Genomic DNA, 26436 nt, shown 5'->3' on the forward strand with positions numbered 1-26436 from the left:
TATAACCCTTTTAAGACTCAGATGGGAGTTCCACACAAGTCTATACATAGGTGACTATTAGAGGGCATTTATCTCTCTCATTGTGTATTCAGTTCTCTCCTTGTGTCTGTGGTGAATGGTAAGGGAATTTATCTCCTGTATGTATCTGTATGTATATTTCTGTATATATAAACCACTGTTAATTGTCTTAAGGCTCTGTGTGCTGTGTTATTGCTTCTGGGTTTATCACATAATACTAGTCACGCTGCCAAAACTCTGACAGGTTTGCTCTCTTATTATATAATAGTGGCTTGCCCTGTCGGCGTTGGTGGTAGTGTTCTTAGTAGTTCCTTGATTAGCTGTTGTTTACTGTTAGATTGTTTGTCTGAGTTAGTAGTTTCTTGTTTGGGATATTATTTGCTTCTTGATTGTTGATTTATTCATTACTTTATTGTTGAATCTTGGTGTTAATCCCAGTTTATCTAGCTGTTTTATCAGCTTTAGGACTCTTTCTACCAAGTGTCTCACAGTTGCTGAATTTAAGATCTTTTCCCCCTTTTATTCATTCATTTAAGAGTCTATATGTGATCCTGAAGTGGTTGACGGTTACTACTTGTAAAATGCCCATTTTGTAATGAACGAGATAAAGTCACTTTGAATGACTTAGCATGATGAAAAAGGATGACGTTTTAAAATGAACGAAGGAATAAAACACTAAACATGGGCACGAAGTTCAGCCTCCGATAAAATATCAGAGTGCTTACTTTCATTTGATTTTCTTCAGCTAATAGAATGATGGATAACTTCTTAGAGTGTTGTATTTCTTAAAGAAAGAATTATAGTCTGACTTTGATCTAGGGAGCCTGTCCAGAACACCTTCTGAGGTTACATTGCTCTATAGATGCTGGAATCAGCGTTTCACAGGGGAGGGATAAAAGGTATCATAAAGCACCTAAATGCTTACATGTGGCCACATTTCTTGACACTATTGATTCATGAGACAATTTTTTCCACTAAACCAGATCCTGAACGGGGTGTGCTGTTCCTTTGAAAGCATATATTTCTAGTATTCTGCAACTTCTAAGTAAGCTACAACTGTCAAGACAATCAAATCTTTAGGAGCATCCGGGTTACACTTGCCAAAAAGTAACATAAATATCTAGCACCAGGTTCCGTGATACTCAAATATTCAGCATCCACTGGCTTTCAATTGCTTTCTGCAATTTCCTTACCAATTAATTAATTGAAATATTATCTTCTAGAGGATCAACATTTATTTATGCCTCAATTATAAAGAGAAAGATTTATTTGAGAGCCTGACAGGACAAATTGAGGTTACCGGCTCAATAATTAAGATTGTATTCATGGCATGCTGAAAACTTTCCCGAGACACTAAATATTATTTAAGAATAATGAAAAGGTTGTTATTTCTGAGATCCTGGGAGAAATATGATGGTCACCCATCAGAAAGAAACTATCCTAGTCTAGCCTTTTGTTTGGCATCTCAGTCAGATGTCCATGAGTTGCTGACAAATAGGAGGTGGAAATGGAACTTTCTCCCATATTGTTCCCCTGCACTTCCTCCAAGCTTAAAATAATTTTATCTCTTCAAAAATGAAAACCCTTTTATAAATCTGCCCTGTAATTTATTTACCCAATCCAGGTGGACAAGTGGATATTGCGGCTGGATACAGTGCAATGTGATCAAGTATAGTGCAGTGCAGCCAGAGAGAGTGCAGTACAGCCAAGTAGAACACAATGTAGCTAGGTAGAATATAGTATGACCTGGTAGAATTAAGTGCAGCCAGATACAATGTGGTTAGGTAAAGTGCAGGAAGAATGCAGTGCAGCCAGGAAGAATGCAGTGTGTCCCTACACTATGTGTGCAGAATGTAGAGCAGTGTGGCTAGGTAGAGTACAGTATAACAGAGGTTCCCAATCTTTTTCGGTTTGCGGCTCCCATAACACTTCGGATTTCTTCCGCGGCTCCCTTAATAGGTACATCCGATTTTTTTTAAATTTTTGACTTTTTAAGGATTTGGAAATCTACTTTTTAGTTCGTTAAGGTTAGGTTAATTGAAAAATAAATTAAACACGAGCTTTAAATTCACAATTTATTGAACATCGTTTAATGATTTAAAATTATTAATGGGATGGATGGGCTTGTTGTTCGCTGCACAACTTCTCAAATCTTGGAATAAAATTGGAAATGGCGACTCTCATTTGTGAATGCATGACAGTAGTTTGGTTCAGGCCTTGTTGAAGCTGAAACGAAAGTAGGCCATGAGAATGTGACCTTTAACATACATAATGCTTGCATAGGTTGATGGTTAACTGTAAATATCTAACTGTGTATAGGATGTTTGCTGACCACAATATTTAACTAACCGTTTATCTAGCTTAGCATAGCGTTTGTATAGGTTGTTGGTTAACTGCAAATATCTAACTGTGTATACGATGCATTATTAGGGATGTTTTTGAAAACCCCTTAACTGCTACATACCTATTAATTATTTTCTTGTGGAAAATTGCTGATGTGTCCACTCCCCCGCCCTAAAGAAACTGCTTAATAAAAAGGGTCTGTACAGAACATGTCAGGAGGAATGTAGCCATACATCCTCCAAGCACTCTGTGCTTGCCTACCTCGAGCTAACTCTTTGTGTGGTGTCTTAATTTGCGGCCTTCGTCCACGTGTGGACTCTCCAAATTCCCGGTGAGGACCGGGGCTCGTTCTCCCACCCAAGGGAGAACCCTGAAGGCCCAGACAGGCGAACCCGGGCTCAAGTATGTCGCGACCCTTGCAGCGACATCTGGGGGCTCGTCCAGTCCTGTATTAGCGACATCTGGGGGCTCGTCCAGTCCTGTATTGGCAACATCTGGGGGCTCGTCCAGTCCTGTATTGGTGTCTTCATGGGCACGATCGTTGTCTAGCGGTGTGCTCTCCTTCACTCCTGTGAACTTACCCGGCCGGACGCGCCACTGTGCACACGTAAGTCATAGGCTCCTCGGGCTCAAAGGTTTCTGCTCATCACCGAGAGGAACTTTTCGCTCTCGTGAAGCGTATTAATTCTCTCCAAAAGATTAATAGCATCACTGTCTATCCGCTTTCTCGAAAATCTATCGCTTACTCTCTATCCTAATTCTCCTTCAGACGATTCTTCCGTTTCTTTTGTTCCTAATCTTTCTCCTTTGGACGAAACCCCGAAGGTTTCACCACCTCCTTATGAGGCCCCCAAAGTCTCAGTCGCTTCCTCCGCTCCCCTGGCGGAGACTTCTGCTTCTTTTCCTACTGAAACTCCTACTGACTTTCCTGACGTAGATCCACGGGCTGGCTCCTTTTCTGCCTTTGTTGCCTTGTATGTATGTATGAAATGAAGGAAGTTCCTACTAAAGGTTTGCCTTCAACCTGAGTAAAAACCCTCTGCACATTTTTCTGACCAACCTACTCTATTAGTCCTAAAGTAAAAACCTGGCCTCCAGAAGGCAGTTTTGATTTAGATTTTGTCAACAAATTTGCTGATTTTTTGGCCACCATCAGATGAATCAAGGGCCCCACCCAGATGCAAATGATGTGTTAATGAAAGTCTCCATACATCTTGGATCTTTAAAAATATGCCAGCATGAGCCAACCTAGAACCCTGGCTGAATGCAAACAATGTGTGGACAAACATCTCTGTACATTGTTTTTATACATCTTGATATTTAAAAATGCCAGCGCATGCTGGGATATCAAGATAGAATTTGGATCTTTAAAACTTAGCCAGCGTCCGCTGGCAGATCCAAATTAAGAAACGAACACCCCAGGGCAGAGACAGGCATTAACTATCTAGTGCTTAAGGAGATAGAACAGCCGGGTCACTTCAAGCAAAAGTAAGAAATTTAGCAGGTAACAAAAAGGTAAAGCCTGTCTGAATGGAAGACCTAGGTAATTGGACTGATTTTATTAACATTATTTTTTCTATTCCAAAATTTGATTTTTTTTATTTTATTTTCAAAATAATTTTTTTTTTCAGTGTCTTTTAATTGACTATGTGGTCTGTATGACTTTTCTGCTTGCCTATTGTTCTCAATTCTTTGCTTTCATAAGACTGTTTTTTTTTTTGGATGGAAGATGAAATTGTTTATAAGGACTCTTATGAAAGTTTCCTACCTTGCAATATTGTTGTTTTTGTAACACTAAAAATTGTTTTTTGCTATTTTATTTTTTCACATCTTTTTTTAATAAGCTTTTTAACTATATTTCTGACTTTTATTATGTGTGTCAATTTATTTTTAATTTTTTGGAAACTATGTTTTTTTTTCTTTAGATTTATTTTTGATTATTTTTTTTCTCATCAAAATGCCTGGGGACTGGCACAATTTTGCCATATGCCACTCAACCAGGCCAAGCAAATTGTTTTATTTTGTTCCTAGTGTTTTGGGGCATCCCCCTCTGGGGACAAAGAAGTTAATTTTTATGATTTGGCCTCTAATCACTATGGCAAATGGATGTCACCTATGTTTTCTTTTTTTTGGCTCCTTAGAACTAAATTCATTTATTTAGTTAGGGGGTTGGACTAGAAGACCTCCAAGGTTTTTTCCAACTCTACTATTGTATTATTATTGTATTATCTATTTTTAATTTTTGGCCACATTTTTTTTTTCTTTCAGCCTTTATTGCCTTGGGCAAAAAATTTTTTAAAAAAAACTGACAATGGCCTGGCCTATTTTTCATTGGCCTTTTTGTAATTTTGTACTAATTGCACCAGTTTTAATTTTGGGGTTTTTTCCTTATAATTCCACAGGTTAAGCCATTGTGGAACGTGTTAATTGGTCCTTCAGGGACTGTTTTTTCAAACATATAAAAAAGGAGGGATTTTGGGTACCTAGTAATTTGGTGTACCCCAATTTGGCTAATTTGGCATAGGTAACATAATAGATTTAAAAAGTTTGTTTGCCTCCCCCGCAAGGGGGACGAGGATATGCTGTGCTTGTTTTTACAGATTTTTATGGATTCTAGTACGTGATGTTTGTCTAGACAAGAATATTGTCGTACCAGTTCCCAAATCCAGTTCCAGAGATGACCAAGATGACTTTACAGACAGCACAGTGGCCAATACGATCTTGCCAAAACAGCTGTCTAGTGATATGAAAAACCAAAAACCACCAAAGCAGTGCTGAAACAACGACACGACAACTTATGTGCTGCCATTTTTGCCAAGTTTTTAGTCATCATTAGTCATCATTTGTTTATGTTTACTTGTTTTGTCATCTCACCAAAAAACTCATTTGAACAGTGACTGCAATAAACATCTATGGGTGCAACTAACATTACACACACTGACTTGAACTGTACATGAAACATTTGCTTTTTATATGCTTGGATCCTGTTTGAATTTTGCCTGCAGTAATTCAACACTTCATTGGTTCGAATTATAAGACTATCTTTCATTGAGGATTAATTGCTTATGATCCTCCCTCTGAAAAATGTAACATGTGTTAATGTAGTTAACTGTATATTTTTAAGTAATAAGCCTTATTGTCTCTTATTTCTTCCTCCTATTTTGCTCTTAATAACAGTCATGCCTTTCCTAATGCTGATCCGGAGTGTTGGATGTGCCTTTTTTTTCCAACCACCATTTTATGAGGCCATAGGTTCTGCCGTACCTTTTCAATCTATGGTTGCTCTCCAGAATTCTCTTACTTCACTATCTGAAGTTGTTTTACAAAATAGAAGAGGATTGGATTTGTTATTTTTAAAACAGGGCGGCTTATGTGTAGCTTTAAAAGAAGAATGATGTTTTTATACTGATAGTTCAGGCATTGTGCTTGATTCTATGGCAGAATTAAATACCCGATTGAAAGAGAGAGAGTCAGAACGCTCCAAGTCTCACACATGGTATCAAGGAATGTTTAACTTTTCTCCATGGCTTACAACTTTGTTTTCAGCCCTTATAGGTCCTTTGATTTTGATTTTGATTGCTTGTATCATTGGTCCTTGTGTTATGGGAAAACTGCTCAGGTTTTTACGTAATTGCCTGGGTGACATAGATAAAGAAGTTGATGCTACTCGCAAAGATTTAAACCTACTGCAAAATTTGTTACCCTCCTCGCATGACACCTTCAAACAACCGTTGTTAACATTTTCGGATTCAGACTCTGATACAGAAAGTGAGCTTCAATTCCCGGATAAGGTGAATGGTTCTTCTCACTGCCTGCCGGAGGGTGGGCTGTTAGAGGAACGCATAGCCTTGGAGGGATATTGACCTCCTTTTAAAACAAAACAGAGGAGATGTGAATGCATGACAGTAGTTTGGTTCAGGCCTTGTTGAAGCTGAAACGAAAGTAGGCCATGAGAATGTGACCTTTAACATACATAATGCTTGCATAGGTTGATGGTTAACTGTAAATATCTAACTGTGTATAGGATGTTTGCTGACCACAATATTTAACTAACCGTTTATCTAGCTTAGCATAGCGTTTGTATAGGTTGTTGGTTAACTGCAAATATCTAACTGTGTATACGATGCATTATTAGGGATGTTTTTGAAAACCCCTTAACTGCTACATACCTATTAATTATTTTCTTGTGGAAAATTGCTGATGTGTCCACTCCCCCGCCCTAAAGAAACTGCTTAATAAAAAGGGTCTGTACAGAACATGTCAGGAGGAATGTAGCCATACATCCTCCAAGCACTCTGTGCTTGCCTACCTCGAGCTAACTCTTTGTGTGGTGTCTTAATTTGCGGCCTTCGTCCACGTGTGGACTCTCCAAATTCCCGGTGAGGACCGGGGCTCGTTCTCCCACCCAAGGGAGAACCCTGAAGGCCCAGACAGGCGAACCCGGGCTCAAGTATGTCGCGACCCTTGCAGCGACACTCATTTCTTGCTCGACGTTAATTTTCGAGCGATATTTACTTTTTATTACCGCGACTGCCGAAAACCCAGCTTCGCACAAATAGGACGTTGCAAAAGGAATTAATATTCTTAGGGCTTTGCAACTAAGCAGTGGGTATTCCTCTTTTACTGATATCCAAAAATCAGAAAGTTCCATGCTAACAAATTTTAACTTCAATGTTGTGTCGCAAGACAACTCAATAAGAGATTCTTCTTCTGTAGAGGTAAATCCTGATGGAGCCTTGGCTCTAAATGGGTCTTGAATCCAAGTAAATTTTTCAATGTTATCTGCTTCAAAGTATTTTTCGAACCATTTGATAAGCTGAGATAGGTGATCTTCAAAAAGAGATTTTAAATTGCAAGACAAACTGATTTCATTGGAGGTTAAAAACTGGTGCAACAAGGGAAAGCAATCATTAAGATCATCTTCATTAATTTTTAGTTTCCATAGCTGTAATTTTTTTCTGAAAGCTGAAATCTTTTCTGTTAACTTTAAAATGTGCATATTGCGTCCTTGTAAAGAGAGATTCAACGCATTCAACTATTCAAAGATATCACATAGGTATGCGAGTTTAATCAAAAAGTCTGTTTCTACAAAGTATTTGGCATACTCATGTTTTTCTTCTTCAAGGAAAGTGTATATTTCTTGCTGTAATTGGAACGTATGAGACAATACACCCCCGCGAGAGAGCCATCGTGAGTGGCAGTAGTACAACAAAGATGTGTATTCACCTCCCATATCTTCACACATTCTTTTAAAAAATCTTGCTTTCAGTGGCCGAGTTTTTATATAGTTTACTATATTTACCACACGTTCTAAAACTATATTTAGTGGAGGACTTATATACTTTGATGCAAGTGCTTCTTTGTGAATGATGCAATGGGTCCAAACTGAATCTGGAGCTTTGTTTCGAATAAGCGCCTGCAATCCTCCATAAGAGCCGGACATCGAACGACCACCGTCAGTACAGACGCCAACGCACTTTGTCCAGTCTAAATTATTTTCAACCATAAATATATTCAGGATCTCGAACAAATCCTGAGCCTTTGTACTTCCAGTAATACTTTTACAAAAGAGAAGGTCCTCAACGATTGAATTACCATCTAAGAACCGTACGTAACAAATCAAGTGTGCGTCCTTATTATTGTCTGTGGCCTCATCGAGTTGCAGTCCATATTCACTTCCTTTTAATTTTTCAATTAATTGTGCATTGAGATCCTCCCCCATGTGCTGAATTCTGCGACTGATTGTATTGTTAGACAAAGGGACATTTGAAAGCAGTTTCCCTGCCGACTCACCAATCATAATGTTCACTAAATCTACAGCAGCCGGTAGAATGAGTTGCTCTGCAATAGTATGGGCCTTTTTACACTTAGCAACTCTATATGCAACTTTGTATGATGCTAGCAAAGCATTATTTGGTATTGACATATGTTTATAAATGCTGCCTTTTTGTTGTTTTAATTCAATTAACTTTCTTTTAAAAAAGTTGCGAGGTTTACCAACAAAGTTAGAATGGTTGGTTTCTAAATGTCGTTTTAACTTACTTGGAAGCATACATTCCGGTGCCAAAACTTTCATGCACAATACACACTGTGGTCTCTCTTTATCATTTTCGTATATTGATGTAAAGCCAAAATCCAAGTAACTGTCGTCATATTTACGACGTTTTCGTTTCTCGGAACCCTTGCCACTAGTTTGTGGAACTTCGTCTATAGATTTAGCACTATCTTGATTATTCAAGTTTAATAAGAATTTGTCCATTTTAGGGTGATCAGAAAAATAGCTTTTGAAAAGTAACTTAACCACCACACTATTAAGTTAGCCCAACAAACAAAAACTTATGCGAGCACTGAGAAGGTGATAACAAACGAATAGAAATCCGACTTGTAACTGCGCATGCGCACTAGACATTTCAGAAATGGCGCATCAGCGTTAGACCCAGCAGGCGCAGGTATTAATTGAATATTTCGCGGCGCCCTTATGACAATAGCGCGGCTCCCCAGGGAGCCGCGGCTCACACTTTGGGAATCACTGCAGTATAACCTAGTAGAATGCAGTGCAGCTGGATAGAATTCAGTCTGGTCAGGAAGAATGCAGTGAAACCAGATAGAGTGCAGTGCGGCTAGATAGAGTGCAGTGTAGACATGAAGAATGCAGTGTAGCCAGGTAGAATGCAGCATGACTAGATAGAATGCAGTGTGGACAGGAAATTAAATGAGCCATGTATAGTGCAGTGTGGCTAGGTAGAATGCAGTGCCGCCAGGTAGAGTGCAATGGAGCATGGCCAGGTGGACAGGTGGCTGCTATGGCATGGCATGATCGAAGTCAGGCATTGCCAGGCTGCTGCAGCTCAGTTATAAGTATGACCAGCCATATGTGTGTCAGTGTATGTTTTTGTATGTACATATGTGTGCTGTAGTTGGGCATGTGCTATGAAGTCTGAGATCCCTGGCATCTCCAAGAGAAAAAGTGGTGGGAGGGGGAACAATTTACAGGAGTGACTTGCAACCTTCCCTGCTGGCTTTCCTATTGACTTTGCTTGTGGGAAGCCAGCAGAGAAGATCACCAATGATGATCCAATGACTGTGGGGTTCTGGGATAGCCAGAATTACAGGGTCTTGACTGCTATTCATTCAGCATCCTTGTAAATGTTCACTGAATTAGTGATTGCTAACTGAGAACCTCCTGTAAAAGCCTTGGAACTGTGAATAAATAAACATAGGGAAGGAAGGAAGGAAGGAAGGAAGAAAGAAAGAAAGAAAGAAAGAAAGAGAAAAGAAAGAAAGAAAAGAAAGAAAAGAAAGAAAAGAAAGAAAAGAAAGAAAAGAAAGAAAGGAAAGGAGCAGAGGGAGTTTAGCTTGGAACAATAGTTAGAAGAATAGGGCAAAGGAAAAGTTTTGCCTACTATGAGGCAGCCTAAGGAGAAGAATGGAATAATTGCCCAAGAAATCAACCAGTTGGAAGTCCCATCAAAAAAGAGGGATCAATCAGCTGGAAAATCAGCTTGATGATTTTCACAACAGCTTTTTTTTTTTCAAAGGCAGGTGTTGCAGTGAGCATTTTTTGTTAAGGGATGGGGGGAGGGTCGTTTTATTTCAATGTATTTTATGCTGTTGAGTTCTGCTGCACCTGTGAGAAGATTGCTTTGTTGTGTGCATGGAAGATTCAGCGGTAGCTTCACTGCAGGACACACACAGACTCGTCTCTTTGAGTCCTTAGCTTATGATTATTTAAAGTTATTCTTATATCTGTGGGGTACTTTCTGTATATCTGTATCATTTTTCTAAGGCAAGTAGTAGAGGTGTCCTTGTCAGATCATAATTTAGAGATTCATTTTTTTTTCTTATTAGAAAATCCAGGAGGGAGGGGAAATCACCCTTAAGAACTAGTTAGTTCTGCTATTATAGGTAAATGTTGAACCGTTCCTTGAAAATGGGGCATGGGTATCTCTACATTCTATCACATCTCATGAGGAATTACAGCAGTAGATGTTGTAGAGAAAAAGACAGAATTTTTGGGAATCAAATGATAGACAAATTTATAGGTGGAGGTGGAGGGGAAGAAGAAGGAGAATTTCCTTATCAAACAGCATGGAGAATCCCTCCCTCCCTTCCTTCTTATGCACATTTATTAATATTTTCTTCATTTCTTCCTTCTTTCATTTTAAGAAGACAGTAAAAAAAGAATGATCACACATTTCAAATTATCTCTCAATTTGCTTCTAAGGAATTTGTCCTTTGTTAAATTTAGATGAAGAGGAGATGGCAGTCAAGGATCAAGTGAAACATATAATGGCATCCAATTCCTAGGAATTCCTTTGGTATGCTATGTGGAGAAAAGCTGGGGGCAAATAGCATGGTTTGGAGCAGACCATGTGCTGTGATGTTGTGTAAATCATACCTGTACATAGGTTCAAGTGAGGGCAAGTGTTCCATTTTTCAGAATGGTAAATTCCTTTGTTGTCCTGCCTATTTGATATATTTTAATTGTACAGAACTGATACCTGGCTTGAAAAGAGGCAGTTTTGTCATTCATGTGTGATGGACATGAATGTGTTTTCAAGTGCAGTTAGATGTTGAAGTCAATAAACTGGTAATCTAATGACAAAGAGGCTATGCATAATTTCTGTGCATTCAAATAATCTTATATAGCAGCAGATTGATACTTATATGGGGAAAAAATGTGCAACCAAGAAATAATACATATCCTCATAAAACGTGTGTCTGGCTGGAAACATACTATCCTCTTCACACAAATACTGTGAAATTACTCCATTCCTGCTGCTCATATGTTATTTCTGTTCAGGACAGCTTCAGTTGATAATTGGAAACATCTGCATCAACAGAAAGATTTCCATCCTTTAAATTAAATGTGGAGATTCTGAATTTTCCTGTTCCATTCCCCAGGAATAGGCTGCACTGAATTTCAATAGTAGCACACCAATATTCATGGCATGATTTTTGGAGGGGAGGGTGTGGTTGTTTTTAAAAATCAAAATAGAAAATAAGTGCTTGAATTTTCTATTTTATTTTAGGAAAAAAATGAAACCTATTGAAATAATCCACCCTGTCCCTCAATAGCTTTGCCTTATGATACATTTTAAATTGTTTTCCACCCCACCACTGCACTTAAGCAGTGGCTAAGCGGCTTAAAAAGACACTGGAGAAGTTCTCTGCTCTGGCAATTCAAGTCTTACCACTGCATAATGGAGTGAGCTCCTATCATTTGCCTCCACTGCTGCCAACCTAGCAGTTTGAAAGCATGTCCATGAAAGTAGATGAATAGGTACCACTTCTGTGAGAAGGTAACAATGCTCCATGTTTCACCATATTCTTTGTGCTGTGGCATAATGTTATGCTGGCCACATGAGCATGGGAATGTCTTTAGACAACATGGGCTCAATGGCTTAAAGGGGATGTTGGCAGCTCTTTCCTCCCCCTGCTATAGCTTCCTGTCAGCTGAACCCAGCACTGGCTGGCCCTGCCCCTCGCCCTCCCCTCCCAGTCACTCTTCACTTGCCCTGAGAAGGTAAGGGTGTTAGTGGGGTATGGAGACTCGCTCCATATTCCAGAGCAGGAGCAAAGTGCCCCTGTACTTGCCGCATCTCGCGGGTGCTTCTTCCGGCCGTTGTTGGTGCTGCACGCACCTTGCTTACTTACAGAGATGCACAACTTACTCTCGGCCCTGATACACTGGCCCAGCCTGGTTGCAGTTGAAGCTCCGCATCATAATCGGCTCCAGGAGGAGGAGGGGATGCCGTCTCCCCCATTGTGAAACATGCTAAATTTAATTGTGCTGCACAAGGTACTGCGAGAGCAGCGGGCAGGCCATGGAGGCGGCAACAGCAGTGTCATCAGCCGCAACTGAACTAGGCCAGTATCTCGGGGTGGAGATCAAGACGTGCATCTCCCTGAGTGATCGAGGTGCTGTAGCACCAACAAAGGCTGGAAGAAGTGTATTTAATGATGTAAGTAGTCATTTTAGTTTCACAAGATTTTTGTCTATAAAATAGACAAAAGAGGAACAATAAAAGAAACTGTTCAGAAATAATGCTACATGTCTTTCTTGGTTCTTGGGAGCCTGACACATATATATAGTATTCATGGTTATTCCGCTTAAAAAATCCACTTGGTGATCTGGAAGAATAATAATTGTCCTAATTTTTAAAAAAAATCTTAAAGAATTCTTCCACAGTAGGGGAAAAATAAGAAATTAATACAATTGTTTATACTTAAAACAATTTAATGTCTAAGAAAGGGGCTTTTTAAATATTTAAAGAGCATTATAAAACTTCACGGGGCCTTTAAGAGCCTAGAAGCAAATCTCTTTTTATAACTACCTATCAGCTCCATAATTGTCTATTTAAATAGCCCCCCTCTAGAATAAGTGCTATAAAATATATGGCACTTCTAGTTAAGATGCCATCATATAAAAAAAAAGATGGATTTGTCATATAATGAAGATATTTTCTCTACTGTTACAACTGGGTTCAACTGGTTATTCTCCAGTTACTTCCGTGAATAATAATGTCATGCTTTGAAATAACCACAAAGCAGCTAAGTAGACAATAGGATGTGAAACAGTTGCATAAAAGGAACAAAGGAAAACAGAAGCAAAGGGAATTACAATGAGTCACAGTTAATGAGTAGCTCATTAATTGGTAATAATATTCCTGTGATAATCATGGTTATATGTACCACAGAGTCGATAATTATTATTACAGTTCATTGCATAGCCTGCCAGATGTTCAGACTAGATTTGGCATTTTTGTCCTTCCCAAGGACCTAAGATAGGTAGATCTGGATGTTTGATGGTGTTATAGATATTGTCTCAGGATGTTCCAAGTAAAGCTGCCTTTTGCAATGGTGAATTTGTCAATGTTGATGGTGTTCAAGGGTGCTCCAGTTGTTTTGGGATTGCATCCATGGCACCTATTACTATTGGTACTACCTTTGCTTTCTTTTGGGATGGTCATTTTATTTCTATTTGCAGATCTCTGTATTTTGTTATCTTCCCCAGTTTTTTCTCTTCTCTTCTATTGTCTCCAGGTACTACCACGTCCACTATCCAGACTTTTTCTTTTTCCTAACAACAATTGTTAAGTTTGCTGTGCTATGGGGCAAGTGTATGTTGATTTGAATTCTAAAGTCCCAGAGCACTTTAGTTTTTTCATTTTCTATGATTTTCTCTATTTCATAGTCCCACCAGTTCTTGCTTGCAGGCAAATGGTATTTCTTTCAGATCTTCCAATGCACCGTTGTTGCTACTTTGTCACACCATTGTTTGCAGTCAGTCTGGTACTAGCCAGGTGATCCACTGTTTCTTCAGCTTCTTTGCAGGGCTGGCACTTGCTTTCTGTTGCTGTCTGCTCAATTCTGGCTTTCTATGAATTTGTTCTTAAGGCTTGGTGTTGTGTAGCCAGAATTACCCACTCCACCTCTTCCTTCAACTTTCCTGCTCTTAGCCATTGCTAGGACTTCTTATTATTTGTTTTTCCTTCTACTTTTTAATGTACTGGGTATGTAATGCTTTGTCTTCCCATGCCTCTTTTCTTTATTATTATTATACACACAAAAATATAAAATCACAGTTGCCAGTTCTTCAGCTGGTGTTAGCCTTCATACACATTGCATTCTTCCCAAGGATTGAGGATGTTATTATGTATGATGTAGTATATGTGCAGATCCAAGCAGTCTGGCCTTTTGTAATTGACTGACAAAAATGTTATCTAAACATCTTCCAAGATATTTTGGTATGGCATCCAGAATACTGATAAACATTGGGACCATTTATTATTTATTGTTTTGCAGTACAAACTCTCCAGTTCAGCTTTTGTCCAGCTAATAATTCCAGCAGTGGGACATGTCACAGATACAGCCCAAGTATTGATAGGTTTTTTTAATTATTTATTTTATTTTTAGACAAACATGAAACAAACAAACATAAACACACACAAAATAAAAACCCTTCTCCAATTACTTACAGTGTGTCAATTTGTTACAAAACTTTTGTGCATTCTTATAATAATCTTCACTTGCAGTTTACATAAAGACTCATATCATTAATCTAATATATATGCAATTTTTATGGTTATTAAACATTCATTTGGCTATAGCTATTATTACTCCTTTTTATGTAAAATATTCTAAATTTAAAATAAATTTAATTTATGGCATTTCATTACATCATCCTGAAATCATCCAATGGTATTACATCTTTATATTCTATTCTATCTAGAGTTATTTATCTTTTATAACAAAACTTTTCAGCATTCTCTCCATGGTCCTCACTTACAATTTGTGTAAAATTTCATATTATCCATCTAGTATATAGATATGGAGTATTTACCATTGTTAATCATTTATTTAACTATAACTATTATTATTTTATTTTATTCATAATACCCTAAATTTAACTAAGTTTAACTTAATTTTTATTCTAACATTTCATTTCATCATCCTATATCCTTCCAATAGTAGTACAGTCCTATATCTCTTGCCATTTGAATTCTAATTGTTTTCTTGATAAGTCTTATGTGGACTTCCCTTGGCACCTTGTTGTTCATTGCATATATTGTAGAGATTCAAAACCCTCCATCTGTTCCTTCCACCCGCTTGCCTTTAGTTATTACCGATGCTTCAGCCAGAATTTCTCTCATTGTTTCTGCCAGATTTTCTCCCTTTTCTTCTTCCATGTTTTGAAGTTTGAGATAGAATTCCAGTTCATTAATCTCTCCTTTCAACATTCCACTCCTGTCGTTTCCAACCACGCTCGATTTGCTGTCAATATCAATAATGTTCTTCTCACTTTGTTGATATCAACGCTATCTTCAAATTTCATCATTGTTTTGTAAATATTCTCAACTCTTCCCTCTATTTTTTCTGTTTTTGTTCTATGTTCTCCATCCTCTTGTCAATGTTTTCTGTACCTATTTGTACTTTTTGAATTTATAACATGATTTGCAACATTAATTATTTTTCTTCTTCATGTTGCACAATTCTTCCAGGTTATAAACACTGCCACTAAAACATCCAAGGCTTTTTTGTTAAGTTTCAAACAAGTTCACTATAATCTTTCAAGTCAAGGCTTTCTCTTCACTCCAGTCCAGCATATTGATAGTACTCCAGAAGAGCACCTGCATAAACAATCTGTACTCTTCCCACTATCCCTTTCAATAAACAAAATCAGGAGCCTTGAAGTATAAGATATGAGTCAGATGTTCAAAGGAAATAAGAAAAAAAAAACAATGTTTCCAAGCCTCCAGCCTGTAGGTGGCAGTGTTACTTCTTTTTCCTCTGCTTTTACCCCTCTCTTTAAATTCCGAACTTAAGAAAAAAAGTGCTTAAAAGCAAACAATCCAGCCAAGCGTTGTAAAAAGAAGAGAAAGAAAGTCATAATCCACCAATATGAAAAAAGAAGAGAAATAGAAGAAGAGGGGAAAAAGAAACCAGTCCAACTTAAAAAATAAGAGGCATTTGTAAAAGTTCCATCCGTAAAAAAATAAAAAAATAAAAAGATAACACACTAAGTTTAATTCAGGCTTAATTCACTGCTTACTCTCTTCTGTCTTCAATTTTAATTTTACTCCAAGTCTTTTGGGGTGTTCTCTTCTCTAATAGTAAAATTTATCTCACCATTTCGACACACTCTCTCTCCTTCTTTTCTTCCATTCAGGCGCTGTCCCAACCTTCTGCATCTTCAGTGGCTGCTTCTCTTTCGCCGGAAAAAAACAGCTTCTCCTGGATCAATCAGGGACTTTATGATGTCCCTGAGATCAGCAGGACGTGCCCTTCTCTATCACCATCTCTACGGGACAGTCCAGGTCCAAAAGGACCCTCCAGCAGCAGAGATATCAATAGCAATCCTGGAGCTCCAAGATTGCATGTCGTGTTGTCGTGACGTCAAGCACCGTCTCCCCAAGTATTGATAGTTTTGATGAATATTAGTAAAGAATACATTGAAAGACAAAACTGAATGGTTGAAACAACACCAAGTATTGATAGTTTTGAAGTTGTTTCAACCATTCAGTTTTGTCTTTAGCATTTTTCTCACTCTTTCGATGTATTCTTTACTAATATTCTTAAACTTATCCATGCTTGATGTTATCCAATTGTAACAGACATTTATAGGCCCTCCCCCATGAGCACAAGTCATGTAGCAGAGAACAGAAACAGAAAGTCTGTACTATGTTGAGTGGAACAATGTCTCTTGAAGACAGCACTAAACTCAAGACTCATATATTTTTTTCTTGCTTGCAAAACATTTTGATAGTCAAAATATTTAATAAGAATATTCCAGGAAACAAAGATAACATTCTAAAGATAAAAATTACTACATTAAATTGATGTAGGTAAAACAAAATTTTCACAAATCAATTTTTCAACTGTAATCAATTTGCTATAAATTATCATTGTTACTTGTTCTATTTAATATACCGTACCTAACAATTGTACAATAATATTAGCAGTGGATGTCCTGCTGTGGTATTGAGAAATATATGAGCAGATAGAAACATGAGTATTGAGAGGAAGAAATATGACTATCCAGAAATGATTTCTTTGTCAATTTTATGATGTGATTCACAAGATTCTTTTATGGATATAAACTGTAAAAAACAAATACAAGGAATCTCATGACACTTGGAAGTGCTGATATAGCTCAGAGAAAACATTTGGCAAGCATTTTCATTTATCATATCTCATTTTCTTGAAATACCTTGATTTCATATCTTGATCTTTCTTTCTTTCTTTCTTTCTTTCTTTCTTTCTTTCTTTCTTTCTTTCTTTCTTTCTTTTTTCTTTCTTTCTCTTTCATATACTGCCCATCTTGCCTCTGTACAAGTTATTGTTCCTTTGGTTTTTGAACTGTACAACTAGCCAAACAACACAAATGTAGCTTAAATACATTTTGAAAATGCTATACAAAAGATTTTTTCTAAAGGCAGAACAAGCTAGGATGTTTTATAAAAAAAATATGCTGCTTATTAATTAAGGACTTTCCTTCAACCTTTTTTTTTCATGTTCAAAAGCACGTAGCTAAAGTCCATGCAGGTTTAGATGCTGATAGTTACAGAACTTACTCTGTAATAGGAATGCATAGAATAATATTCTCAGATTTTGATATCCAAAATATTGATGTCACAGCATGATAACTGACTTTCAGCATGGTTAGTCAGACATATATTAAGTTCTTAAGTGGTTCATGAATTGGGCTACGAGTGGTTTTTTAAAAAAAAATCCCTTGTTGATTATAATTCATAATTGAAGAGCACAGAAACCATGACTATTAGAAGCTCCATCAAATATCCAAGACACCCTCCTCTCCCTCAAGCATCAAATTCTCACAAACAATGCAACTTCAGTGATCTCACACAAAGACATAGAAGGCTTACAAGTTCCTTCAGTTCAGAGGGACCTAGCTCACCATGTCCTCACCAGAAGTCCACAAGGATTGCAAAAAAAGAAGTGAAAAGAAATTTTTGAGAATCATCTTAATAAAGAGACAGAAGTAAGAATAGTTTGGGTTGTGAGATAAACAAACTTATATGAGAGGATCTTTCATGCTGCACAGGAGTGAATTTAAAAAGAAAAGGCAAGAAAAAATAAAAGTGATTTTGGGTGAGATTAAACAAAAGAAGAAGAATTTAAAAAGTCCCCAGGGAGAACAATTATTACGCACCAAATTAATCTTCTACAGAGACAATTATCTATGTTAACAGTGAGAGAGATGGAAATAAAGATGGGTTGTGCAAAAGAAAAACATTTTGAACTTGCAAATAAACCAGGGAAATGATTGACAAATAAATTGCAAAAGGAAAAAAAAGAAAAGATCTACTGCAAAAATAGATAATATAAATATGCCAAAGTGTTTAACCAGTTTTGATCTATTTACGTAAAAGTCATTGAAAAAAGTCTGTAAATATTTACCTAAACAAAATGTATTAAAGATGACAAAAATTAAGAGACAATTTTTAAATAGACCTATAACAATAAGAGAAGTTTTCGGAGGCTAGCAAAAAGAGTGAAGCAAAGGCCTCTATTCCAGATGGCATTCTGGTTTCTTATTATAAATGCTTTGAGGATTAACTTTTACAGGCTTTACAACAAGCAATGAATATTAGAAGGAAAGATCCAAAAGAGGAAGAAGAGTAGGAGGAAGAGAAAGAGCACCTTTTGAGAGTGCTACAGACCATTATATTTATTTTTAGAAAGTGCTTACCATATTTTGAACTATTTTTTTAAAGATGCCAGCAAATCTACATATTTCATGGATTTTAAATCATCTACCAGGCAGAGAGAGCCCCTTCATTATCTACAGCCTCACAGGAGTTTCATGTATCGGCACCAAGCAACGCATGAATTTTTATAATAATAAGATGACAAGGGATTTCAAAGCTGTAAGTATGATAATGCATTGATGGCATTTCATGATACATTCCATTGATATTTTTCCTGAGATACATAATCTATTCGGTGGAATAATAGCTAGCCAGACAGTGAATGGTGATGAAGCTTAGAACATTGGAGATAAAATACAAATCAAGTTAACTTGAAAAGGACTCACAAGTGTCATAATTTTGAAATGGCACTTTGGCACAAGAAGTAATTAGGGGCTTGAATAAGATATTGCCATTGATGGTGGAATCCTGACAGTGACAGAAATGTATACCTTACTGCTCTATTCACCTATTTTTTACTCAACTTCAGAAATCATGTGGGAGCTTCAATTGTGAACAATACCAGTTCCATTAGTTTCCACAACTGACCATTACACAATTTACCAAGAAAGCTCAAAAAAGATGATTTCCAGCATGTGGTTTCAATATTGTGAATCGGAAAGCTCTCCTTCCCCTTCCCTTCCCTTTCCTTCCCTTGTGTGAAGAGATAACATGATGGCCATCCTCTTCAAAAGATTCTTATTCAGACAGTACAAATAATTTGTTCCCCTCACCAAATCTTAACATGGACAAAAGTGTATTTTTAATTAAATATGACTGTATCGTACTTAATATGGCTCTGATTGTATATGCTCTGCTCAGGATTACATATCATACCTTCACATTGGTTTTCCCCCCTCTTTATGGTTAATCTTTCGATTCTCATGAAACATTTCCTCTAAATTACTAATTGTACTGATGGTCCTCATTTAGCAGCTGCCTTGGACAATGACCGTTCACACTTACAGTAACAGTACACAAAGAAAAGTAACTTTGTGACCAATTGTCGCATTTACCTTACACAATTTGTCAAGCAATGCAAAGTTGATTTAAGATAATATCAACAGTCACAGTTTCAATTAGTGACTATTTAGCTTAACAACCAAGTTATCAGGCTCAGTTGTGGCTGTTGAATGAGGACTACCTGTACTCTGGACAAACAAGCAGCCTATATATGCCCTTTATTTTTCATCATCAGACAAAAATTAAAAAAGAGTATTCTATCAAAGATATGATTAAATTAGATTGTATCATATCTAGCCTTGGCCAACAAGAAGCTTGATATTATTTTTGTAGTCTTCATATTGCCTTAACCTTCATGTCCTGTAGCTTTAAGGTGCTGGAAAAGGGAGGAAGTTTTTTCTTTTTTTCTTACTGCGTTCTTGTGTTCTGCGATGTGTGCATTTATTCTCCTGTTCGTTTGCCCTATGTATGTTGCAAGGCAGATTTTGCATGGTATTTCGCAGACTCCTTGGTTTTCTAGCTGGATTTTGTCTTTGTCCCTTTTCCAGCACCTTAAAGCTACAGGACATGAAATTAATTTTGAAGGAACCAACTTAATCTCCAAAACTGAACACTTCAACAAGAGAATAATTATGGAAGCTATTGAAATAGAGAAACACCCCCACAACATGACCATACCTCCCGCCTACCAGACATCTGGAAACCAGCCCTAGTCAACAAATGAGCCCCACCCACCACCCAGGCCCTTACAACACAAAACAACAATGGACACACATCCAGCACCAATCAGCACCAATCTACCAATCATGATACACCCACACATCCAATCAATCCACTTACTGAAACAATGCCAGCACTCCACACAGCCCCACCCAGATTTATAGAAAGATGGCAGCTCTGATCACACTTTAAGCCAAAAACACCAGCCTGAGGATGGCGAATGAGACCTCGCCGAAATGTTGCCAAGACAATCTCAATCTTACATGGGAAAAGACCCGATACAACAAGACCAGCATACATACATACATATAGATCAATTGATCGATCGATCGATAGATAGATAGATAGATAGATAGATAGATAGATAGATAGATAGAGACAGACAGAGAGACAGAGAGACAGACACACACACAGAGAGAGAAAGAAATATGATAGGTAGGTAGGGTAGAGAGAGAGAGAGTAGATAGGTAGGTAGATGTTTCCAGGTGTATTTATCCATGTGCTGGAGAAGGAAATCGCTGACAATCTGCAGCACCTAAGACTTTGTTTCTGCTGGCACAGCACTTGATCAATGTAATTCTAATCAATCAGTTAAAGAGCTTTCCAAAAGGCAAAAAAAAATTTTTTTTTCATTCTGCAAACCTCCCAAAAATGGCCCGTTAAGCATGAATAGCCTGGGGGGGGGGGAAGCTTGCAGAGTGCTTCTGTGGTGGGTGGGGGTGGGCAAAACCCGAGCAAAAACGCCCTGTTTTTTGCAAAAATGCCCTGTTTTTTGCAAAAACGGCCCCGTTTTTTTTGTCAAAAGAATTGCATGCATAGCCTTATGGATATTTATAGAGTGCTGCTGGATGCTTGGGGGGGGGGGGGCAAACAACAGCCCGTTTTTCACTCATTTCTGCCCTCCCCAGCCTCCAGGAGCTGTCTGAAAGCCTCCTACAAGCTATGTATGGCCATTTTGGTGAAGGGGTGGGGTTTCAGGAGGCAAAAAATGCTGTATTCAGTGTATAAGATGCACCCAGATTTCCAGCCTCTTTTTTGAGGAAAAAAGGTGTGTCTTATACTCTGAAAAATACAGTAATTCCTCTGAACAACATATACAAAAATGAAGTTACTGTGATTGTACATTAATAATGGAGGAAATGAGTTTGAAATGTTTAATGAATATTAGCATAATGTCCTTTTGGTCAATTATAATGTAACTAAAAGTTAACAGAAGCAGAAATGATTTTTATATAGGAATCTAATGCAGCAAATATTTAGACAGACTTAGGAATCTCATGTCAGTCTTTGTTGTATTGGGGAACTCAGAGAAAATATGCTATGGGCTATACAACTGACCTAGGGTAGATATCCAATTGATTTTTTTTAAAGGGAAGTTTTCTTTCTCTGCTGCCAAGAGAGTTTATATCCAACCATATTTGGTCTGCAAAAATAAAAATGAAATAAAAAAATTGGACCAACATTGGAATTAGCTTCTACTGCAGTTATCTGCACAGTTAATTCTATGGGTTGGGTCATAGAGCCAGCCCATAGCTGTATGGGTTGAGCCTTAGAAGCTCTAAAGCAGGAAATGTTCTTTGGAAAGATTGCAAAATGATTTCCCCCCCAGAGGTTGAGATATGAAGGACAGATTTGGTGATTCAACTCTATTCACCTGCCTATCTCTTCTCCCCTCCCATCTCTGCCCATTTGGCCACCCTGTACTTGCCTTGTGGGATGGCAAGCAGCCCCAGAGCTGAATGACTGATTATGGAGGTTCTCAATCATCCAGGTCACGGTTGTCCCAAAGGTGCTTTTTCCAAAAGGCAACTGGAGTTCTTGGCTTTTTTTCCCTTTGAAGACATTTTGCTTCTTATTCAAGAAGCTTCTTCAGTTCTAACTGAAGAAGATGTTAGAACTGAAGAAGCTTCTTGGAAGAGAAGCAAAATGGTTTCTAAGGGGAAAAAAAACCCAAGAAAGTCCAGTTGCCTTTTGGAAAATGGACCTTTGGGACAGCTCAGGGTCTGCATGCCACCCCCTGGGAAATATAATGGCATGTATTGATGAACTTTCTGAAGGCAGAGAAACTTTAGGAAATGTTCACTGGAGAAGCTGGATCCAAAAAGTAGGCAGCAAAGAGAATGAAAGGAGATAGCAAAGGCAGGAAGTTGTTTCAGCCCCTGTGGCAGGGACTGGGCACAAAAGATAAGAAAGAAGGCAACTGGGTGATGAATGCCTTCTGGTGCTTCCTGGGGTGAGTCATCCCAACAGCTACCCAGTTCTGTGGTTGTTTGCTGCACCACAAGACTGGGTCTAGGGCAGGCAAAGGGCAGAGATGTGAGGAGGTAAGTGGTTGAGGAAAGTTAGTGACAGTCCCCTAGGTTAGTGAGATTCAAGACTGGGAGGGACCAAGCCCAAGAATAACTTGGATTGGGATGGGTATTTGTTTAACAACCCATAATTCTCAATGAACAACCACAATTGATATACTGAGCTAGTGCTGTCATGTTACATCTCCCTTTACAACCTCACTGACTTACAACGGAAATTTCAGCCCCAACTGTAGTTTTAAGTCAAGGGTCTACAGAATACTGAATAACACAGTTGGAGAAAACCTTGGAGGTTTTCTAGCCCAACCCCTGCTCAAGCAGGAGATCCTATCCAATCTCACTGTCCAATCTCTTCTTAAAAGCCTCCAGTGATGCAGCATCCACAACCTCCTGTAGGAGTTTTAATCTACCTGTTGAAAAAGGTCAGGCAGTTTTCTAATGTCTATCATCAACATTGCTAAATAACTACCATCTGCTGTTTTGAGTTGAGGGATAATCCTGAACTGTATGGAGGATACATCTGGCAATAAAGCTGTATCTGCATATTGATTTAGTCAATTCTCAATACATTTTCCAAGACTTTCATGTTAACTCATGGATGAAAGCACTCTATTTTAAGTTATAAATTATAGGCCTCTCTCCTGCTCTTTCCTTATTTTGTGGCTCCGAAAGAATGCATATTATTCAACAGGATTCTAGATATATATATTTTTTCAGCAGCTAATAAGGCATACTTATCTCTCTTTGGGGGAATTGTAGATTATGAAATGCAGGCTGCAATCTAACTACCAGTGTAATCTCCATATTCTTAAATATAGGAAGGCATTTATTCTTGCCCAGTTTAATGCTATCTCTACTCTGTACCAAGTTTTGAAAACCCAGGGGTCCCAGTAACTGAGGAAGCAGACATAATAGGGCAGGTGGTACAGTTTTGTTCTTTCTTTTGCCCTTTATGTGTAGAATTTACCACTGCAATGCTTCTCTTACCCCCTGGGAGAACAATTGAATTTAACCCATCTCTCTAACAAAATTAAGGTGGCCAGATTCTTCTCACCAGCTATACACCTTAAACCTAAGTCAGTTGACCATGTTTTGCAGTCATTCTGGGATTAAAATTCATAGTTTTGACTTTGTTAGTAAATCTATCAATGTGACACATGAAAGCCTCACACTTTGAGGGGTTACCCTTGAAGCGTAACTAGTAGTTTAAATTCTGTGTGGTTTGGCAAACTGGCAAATCTCACCACTGGCTGGCCCCACCCCCACTCATTTTTTTGCCTGAAAACAGCTCCAAAATGCCCCCCCAAATGGCCTGAAATCAGGCTGAAAAATGGGCAGGGCCAGGGCCACGGCCAGCCAGTGATGTGATTAGCCTCAACTGGCTGAATCCTACCTCTGCCTTTGAGGCGAGTAGCCAGGAGGGGTGGTTGGGTATGATGAGTGACGTCACCCACCCAGTCACATGACCAACCAGCCACGCCTACCCAGCCAAAGAACCGGTTGTTAAATTATTCAAGTCCCACCACTGCCTTGAAGTCCATTTGGACATTTTAGCTGGTGCAAAAGCATGGCAAGAAGAGCAGACTTTGGGGCCCCTAGAATGGCCCATATGCCACCTCTGCTTCGCAAACTTCACTGGCTACAGGTTTGCTTCCAAGGGAAGTTCAAGGTGTTGGTTATGATCTCTAAAGCCCTACTAGCATAGCTCTAAGTTACCTCATGAACCACTAGGACAAGCCTGCCTTATTTGTGCTGGCAGAGAGGACCTATTTTGGATCCCTATTTTGGATCCCATTGACTAGCAGGATTCAGAAGAAGAGACTTCTCTGCCGCAGTACCCTCCTTTTGGAACATCCTGCCCTCTAGGACAGGGATGTCAAACTCATCACAGCGTCATCATGTACCGTATTGGGATTCCCCCCCCCCCCACTTTGCTAAACAAGGCCAGGGCATGGCCAGGGCATGACGCATCCGGCCTGTGGGCCAAAGTTTGACAGCCCTGCTCTAGGGAAAGATCTACCCTCAATCTCCTTTCCTTCTGTAAAAACCTGAATTCCTGATTCTTCTGATTGTCCTGGGAACCAAATGGGGGAGTTCCACACCAGAGGTAGCTGCTGGATTGATGGTAAACTCTACCTCCCCTCTCTTGGTCTCTCTTCTCCACTTGTCCATCTTTTTGGTTATCAAACTGATGTATTATTATTATTCTTGTTGTGTTCCTTTATCATCACTTATTTTATTGTTCTCTTATTTTACTTTTGTTCTGTCTGCACTCCTTTCATGGTCTTCCTTTTTATTATTGTAAGCCATGTAGAGTAGCCTCATACCAAGATAGGCCACGAATAAATTTAACAAACAAATAATCAGTCTACGGAGTGAGTAAAGACTTTTTGGAAGAAATGTCCTTTTGGGTTCAGTTCCAAGTGGGGAAAAAGACACTGGATTTATGGAAGTTGCTTAGAAAGAAGGTTTTAATGGTGGATAGGATCACATCCTTGAAGATGTTGGATGAAGAAATAAAAAGGAAGAGATGCTGAAGGTACCTGAGTTTTATACTCTCTCTGGGCTTTTGAGCTTGTATTCTGATTGGTTGTCAGACTCCCATGGGGCCATGCAGGGGCAACTTTGTAGGCTGTCCTAAATCCCAGGCTTGGTTGAGCCTTGCTGGATGATGTAATCTTCCCAGGTGCCATGTGGTGAGATGGGTAGATGGCTAATCCTATCATGTCCTGAGGGCCATGTCTTAATCCCATCACCCTGGAGCTGAAGTGGTGGGCAGGGAGCTGCAGGAATCTGCTTTGTCTTTGACATGTTTCTCCTTTTCTCATCCAGGGAAACATAATATTCTTCCTTTTAAATATTCCCTAGAATATTTCATTCTTCTAAGAGAAGCTAACTTCTTCTAAGAGAATGCTAACTTCCTACAGACTAATTTAGGGAAATGATTGGTTAAAAGAGTTGCTTTCATCAAACATCTTCACAGTTCAAGCACAGGTGTGATGAGAGAGAGCAGAGAGAATGGAGAGAGAGAGAGAGAGGGAGGGAGAGAGGGAGAGAGAGGGAGATCCAGTTTTATGTATAAAGCATGGCTATTCTTATTTATTTACATTATCACAGCATTTTTATGTCACTCTACTTCCCAACAATTCTGAGTTTAGGGGAGTAAGCCAAATAAAATTTAATTTTGAGGAACCTACATAGAAGAAGCCCATATGTTGGCTGTTAAATAAAATCAGGTAAAGGAATATGAACTTTTTCTATAAGATTAAGTGATACCACCTTCTTTTCTTCCAGATGCAGTTGTCACACTGTTGTGCCCTCGGGCTCTCCTGCTTGGTAGAAAATTCTAGTGTTTCCCTGACAACCCTGAAGTACTATATTTTGATTTTTCCTATTCTAACTTGAAAAAAAAATACATAAAAAACCCCAGACCCTTGCCATAAACAAGGAAGAGATGAGTGTCTCTGGAGATCTATTATTGAAAACTCTCAGAAAATGCAATTCTACAAATTTTTTAAAAAAACTACAGGTAGTTTCAGAATCATACTTTTTCTCCTCTTTCAATTCTTTTTGTCTCATACTTTGCTGACTTGCTCAACTCTGAAGAGGGACCACTTGTCAATCTTGATATGGAAAAGACCTTCAAGGGCAGGAAATTGACAGTGAGAAAAATCCCAATTACTTGTCAGAAGCAGTGATTGGAGGAAAAGACATTTCTCAAATAATTCTGAAAGAACACAACAAAGGCAGAGGGAATTTGGGGAAGAAAATGAAAATGCAAGCCAAGGAATGGATGACTTCAGGCAATAAAGCTAGTGTTTTTGTCAATATTTAATTTTTTTTTAATTTTTAGTATTTAATGTTTTAAT

General features: G+C 38.4%; 1 long non-coding RNA gene across 2 annotated transcripts; it reads left to right on the forward strand.

Moving 5' to 3' along the window:
- LOC309386674 lies at positions 1–26080 on the forward strand. Of its 2 annotated transcripts, XR_014174460.1 has the most exons (3): positions 1–147; positions 18603–18755; positions 25862–26080. It is a non-coding gene; the product is annotated as an uncharacterized lncRNA (long non-coding RNA). The 2 variants fall into 2 exon arrangements; XR_014174461.1 differs by lacking the exon at positions 18603–18755.
- The last annotated feature ends 356 nt before the right edge of the window (positions 26081–26436 follow it).

Source organism: Natrix helvetica, assembly GCF_964273705.1.
Source record: "Natrix helvetica genome assembly, chromosome: 2".
In the NCBI taxonomy this organism is placed as follows: domain Eukaryota; kingdom Metazoa; phylum Chordata; class Lepidosauria; order Squamata; family Natricidae; genus Natrix; species Natrix helvetica.